Consider the following 6000-nt stretch of genomic DNA (forward strand, 5'->3'; position numbering starts at 1 on the left):
TAGCCTTCTTCGAGATGCCAATGTCGAAGAGGTCGAGCTACTTGAGTTGAGGGAGAAGAAGGGCGGGCGCGGCATTAATCTGGGGAAGATAGCAGGAGCTAAAGCTGGCACGGTGCAGCGTTGGCGTGACGCAGAGTGTGGACGGTGGCAGATAGAGACATTGTCCAGCTTCAAAGCTGAGCTCCTCGAGCTGATCTAGGGCGGGGGATAAGAACCACTCGTCGAACATGGCTTGGACCTTGCAGTTGGTACTGAACATGCGGATGTCAAGGCATCTGGCTAGCCCAGGGTGCGATGAAAGGATCTTGGATACTACGGCCCTGCGTTTGCAATCCCCATCACAAAGGCAGATGTCGACGGTGAGGTTGAGGGGGATGCGGCGTCAGAGGGGGCACCACCGCCGGGAGAGCAGGGTGGTCCGCACGGTAGATTTGGTGGGGAGGAGGCCGATGATGACGAGCAGCATGTCGTCAGGAAGGTTGTTGATGAAGTCCAGGCTCGCCGGATGTGGTTTTGGCTCGAGCTGCCTCCGCTTGTTGGCTTCCTCGTCATCCATCTCAGCCGGCGGCGACGCCGGTGTACATGTGTGCTGGTGTGTGTTGTGTGCTGGCCTGCTGGGTGTGCGCATGTGCGTCCTTCTGTGCATGCCGCCATGAAGTGGTGAATTGTGCATGAGTGTGTCCTTCACGCAGAAGAAGTGTGCCCTCAATTTACTAGCGTGCGGGGTGCTACCCCGAGTGGTTTCAACTTTTTTTACTTCACCGCATGTCAGATGGCCTCTAGTTTACTTATTATCACCCACTACCACATGGGAAAGCACACGAAGATAGAGAACATGAGCTGACAAGGCAGCATGTGGACTGGTTGACTGGTCAACTAAACAATATACGGAGCTATACACTGACACAGTGACTGTATAATCCGTCGATATAGAGTTTGAGGGAGAGGGTAGGCCCGTGAGAGATAGTAGAGAGAGAAAGAGCTACTCCATTCGTTCGATAATGTAGTGCCAACAATTTTTTTAAAATTCAAAATTTTGAAACTTTGACCAAGTTTATGAAGAAATTACTTATATCTACAATACCAAAGATAAATGATAGTATGAAGTAAGTACATGTTGTGATGAATCTAATGATTGTTCTAGATGTAAATGTTTTTCTCCACATATACCTGGTCAACCTTTTCTGAGGTTTGACTTTTCAAAACATCCATATGCTTATGGATGTGAGAGAGTACCTAACTAGAGAGAGTGTGTGACATATAAAGAGGTACTGAAAAAAGTGCGTGTGTGAAAGAGACATGGACAACACACGATAAAAGTAGAGAAAAAGCGCGTGTGTCTTATGCATACAAATCACACATGCATCTTCGACAGTGGAAGCAAGGTGAGGAGATAGTGTGTGGTTGTTTGCAACCGAGAGAGAAAGACCCCTAGCACATGGCCAAGAGGGGTCTGACAAACAAGGGAGAGAGACGTATGAAGAAAATGCAGACATGGGGAGGAGAGAGTGTAGGTTTGTCATAGAGAGATCCCCTGGAGATCGTGATGGGACTACATGGGTGGGAGATTGAGTGACAAGGTGTGTGCCAGATAGAGGATACCCTGAGAGATATCGAGATAGACATATCGATGGAAGGACTTATGTCACATCCCTAGTTCTGGTTTGCTCTGGGCTAGCTAGTCATGTGTTGCATCATGTTTAAATTGCTTTTAAACTTGAAACGGGGATTGATCCAAACCCTAGCACAAATGAATCCAACTAGGTTCAAATAAAACTCATTTTCAATGAACCCAAAATGCCTTTGGAAAATTTCATCATTTTGAATTGTTCTAGAACCTCTGCCAAAAGTGATGAACATATTTCTAGGTCATTTCTGGATTACTGAATTAATCCGTAAATATTTGCACTTGGACATTAAGATACTCTAAATATTTTTACATGTCCAAATAATTCTGAAAGTACTTGAGGGCTGTTGGAAATAATTTCACAAGTGCCCACAATTATTTTCAGCATTTTATCAAGTGGTTTAGTATTTTTACTAAATCAAAACATACAAAGAACATAGAAAACAAAAACAGAAAGAAAAGAGAGGGCACTGTACCTGGCTTACCTGTCCAGCCTAGCTGGCCCAGCCCAACCGCGCACTGTCCTCAACCTCCTGCCAGTAGGCAGGAGGGCGTGTGGTCTCCGCGCGCGCCCATGCGCCGGCCACCTCCTCTCTGCCTGCTTGCCCCCGGCCTCCCCTGAGATGCCACGCGACCCCCTGGAGCCGTCTGAACCCGCTCGCTCTCTCCCTCTCCCCCGTTCCCCTCCTCTGTCACGCTCTCTCACGCCGACCGAGCACGCCCGTCACCACCGTCGCCGTCCACTGTGGCTACCGAGACCCCCTCGTCCAACCACCGTATCCCCGAGCTCCGCCGTCCCACTCTTCTTCTCCTCGTCGACGCACGCAACTCCAGGAGCAGCAGAACGCCGCCCCCGTCGTCTTCATCACCGCTTCTGTCCGGTGATCCCCGTGGTCGATTCGCCGTCGCAGACGCCTCCCCGAGCCCGTTGAGACTGCCGACGAACTCACTGTGAGCACAACATTGTTTTCCCCCTAGAATCATCGTCGATTTCTTCCTGTAGCACTTTCCCCATGAGCACCGAGAGCTCACCGTCGCCGGCCGTGTCGCCGATGAGTCCAGAGCTCGAACCAATAGATCCCGAGGATGCTACCGTCCTCCTAGCGATCCCAGATGGCCGTAGAAATCTTCAGTTTGCTCCCCCGTTCTCCGTAGCCTCCTCCCCGATGAGCCCGTGTGTGCGCCGCCGCGCGAGGTCGTCGCCGGCATCGTTTCCGGCCACCCCGCGGCCTCCCGTCCGATCCTTTGGATGCGGACGAGCGAGAGCCCCTCCTTTGTGCCAGCAGCGCGACGAACTGACGTCCCTAACGCAAGCCCGGTGAGCTCTCGCCGTCGGTTTGGTCATCACCGGCATAGATCCGGTGATGATGACGTGGCACTCTTAGTTAGGGGCTAATCACCCTACTAACTAAACCATGTGCAACTGACAGTGGGCCCATTCCCTAATTAACTGTGGGATTTATTCCCCATTTAGATTAAATTAAACCAGCCGGTCCCCCTGTCAGTTGACCCTGCCACGTCAACGTTGACCTGGCCCCACTGGTCAGCCTCTGTTCTTGCCCTGTTACACTGACGTGTGGACCCCACACGTCAGGTTTGACCTAGACTGGTTAGCTGACCTGCTGATGTCAGTCTGATGTCATGTTGACGCAGTAAGCATTTTCTGGAATATTTCTAATTCAAAAATGATTTGGAAATTTCAAAAAATGTTGCAAACTTTGAAATATCATAGAAATTCAACCATAACTCCAAATAAGATAAATTATATATGAAAAATGATCAGAAAAATCCAATCTATCCATCTGTACCATTTGCATGCATGTTAGAGCAACTTATGCCCTCTGTTTAGGACAATTCAATTAAATGGCATTTAAGAAAGCACATATGGAGTTTGAATTTGAACCTAGTGTTCAAACCAACTCCATTTAACTTGTTGCTAGTTGCATTAGGCCAATCAACAGCATATTGCCATGTCACATTCATGCATCATATTGTTGCATTGCATTGATTGTGTCCTTCTCTGTTTGCCGGTAACCGTCCCCTCTCAGTCGATGATGTTTCCGACGACGTGATTGATGACTCCGATGAAGAACTATATTATCTTGAGAAGTGCCAGGCAAGCAAAACCCCCTTGTTCATTCCGATACAATCCCACTCTCTCGCTCCTGCTCTCTTTTACTACATTAGGACAACAACGATTCAACTGTCACATGCTGCGGTAGTTGAACCCCTTTCCTCTGCATGACCTGTCATTGCCATAGTAAATAAATGAAACCCACTAGCATGAGTAGGAGTTGTTTGAGCCCTGATGTGCCTACTCGTTCATGCTTGTTTGTCATGCCTGCTATTGCTTAGAGTTGTGTCAGGTCTGATTCATCGGGGATGAATTGGAAAGTTGTGAACATGTCCTACTGTTGAGAGCTAAGTGTGTGAACACGATTTGGTAAAGGTAGCGGTGAGAGGCCATGTAGGAGTACATGGTGGGTTGTCTCATTGCAGCCGTCCTCAGGAACCGAGTCATGTGTTTGTGATCCATGAACAGTTACTACCACACATTGGGCTCCGGGCGCTCCAAGCTCTCCCGACTTATTAATCAACCTGATCTCTATCCAGGAGTTGCAACTAGTTTCTGGTGTTTGTAGGTAGTGTTAGTAGTCTACCAAGTGGCACCCGGTATAGGTGGGCTTGGGACAGACTAGGCACAGTGCCACGGTGTACCAAGTGGCACTCGGATGGTGGGCCTGGGAACCCTGCTCACATCGTTTGGGGGCGTGAGCGACACCCCGGCCGGATCTCCTTGCGGATGGAACCCGAATAGGCGATAAACCTAGACTAGAGACTTGTTGGTTAGTCAGGTCGTGGCCGACTCCCTCGCCAGGCTTCCGCTGGAAGGTTGTCGAGATACACGATGTGTACATGGTGGTAAGTGGCGAGAGCGTGTGTGAAGAAGTACACCCCTGCAGGGTTATCATTATCTATTCGAATAGCCGGATTCCTCTGATATGGAAACTTGGACCCCTTGCATAGTTCATAGACAAGTGAAAGTGGATACTCTGAAATGCGCAAGATAAGCGTGAGTGCTATGGATGGCGTTCTCGTAGGAAGACGGGAGCGGATCCATAGTGGTGTATTGATATGGTGAATTTGTGGACTCGTGTGCGCCACCTCAAAAGAGTTATTTGCGGTCGTAGTTCAGGATAGCCATCGAGTCAAAGCTGGCTTGCTGCAGTTAAACTCCTCCACCCCTTTGTTGATACCGATGCATATGTAGCTAGTTCTGATGTAAGTCTTGCTGGGTACATTTGTACTCACGTTTGCTTAATTTATGTTTTTGCAGAGAGACTTCAGTCTCACTAGTAGTTCCGCATGGACTTCAACGTTTAGCTTGTTACCTCAGCTATGATTCTTGTACCATTGGGAGGGTCTTGTAGATAGTCAGGCTTCTGAGCCTTCTTCATTTGTAGTTTTCTGTACTCAGACAAGTTAAGCTTCCGCATGTGCTTGTTGCTTGTATGCTCCGTATGTTGGGTCATGAGACCCATGTTTGTAATACCTGGCTCCTCGGAGCCTAATGAATAAATACTTGAGTCGTAGAGTTATGTTGTGATGCCATGTTGTATTTACACATATCGAGCATATTGTGTGTATGATTGAAATGCTTGGTATGTGTGGGATCCGACAACCTAGTTGTTTATCCTTGGTAGCCTCTCTTATGGGGAAATGTAGTCTTGTGCTTCCATTAGCCATAGTAGTCCGCTACAGCCCGGTTCACCGGAGTCCTGCTAGCCCAGCACTACTGCTCCAGAACACTTGACTGGCCGGCATGTGATTCACTTCGTTCATGTGTCTGTCCCTTCGGGGAAATGTCACGCGGTGACATCCGAAGTCCTGCCTAGCCTGCTACAGCCCGGTACACCGGAGTCTTGTTAGCCCAGTGCTACAGCCCGGATTCGCACGCTGCTGACCGACATGCTCGATGTTGATTCATGTATGCCTGTCCCCGTAAGTTAGTGCCACTTTGGGTTCACGACTAGTCATGTCGGCCCAGGTTCTCTGTCATATGGATGCTAGTGACACTATCATATATGTGAGCCAAAAGGCGCAAACGGTCCTGGGCCATGGTAAGGCGACACCCGTGGGAATACCGTGCGTGAGGCCGCAAAGTGATATGAGGTGTTACCGGCTAGATCGATGTGACTTGGAATCGGGGTTCTGACAACTTACTAAATTTACTAGAATGTATCATTGTTGTCGTTGTGGGCTCATGACCTATTGTATGTAATAAAATGATATGCCTGTGATAGACTTACTAAATTTATGAATGGCTTTCGAGTCGCTTCTCTGAGTGGGTGTTGCGACGAGGAAACAAAATA

Source organism: Triticum urartu, chromosome 3A (genome assembly GCF_056163025.1).
Source record: "Triticum urartu cultivar PI428250 chromosome 3A, HENAU_Tu73, whole genome shotgun sequence".
Taxonomy (NCBI): Eukaryota; Viridiplantae; Streptophyta; class Magnoliopsida; order Poales; family Poaceae; genus Triticum; species Triticum urartu.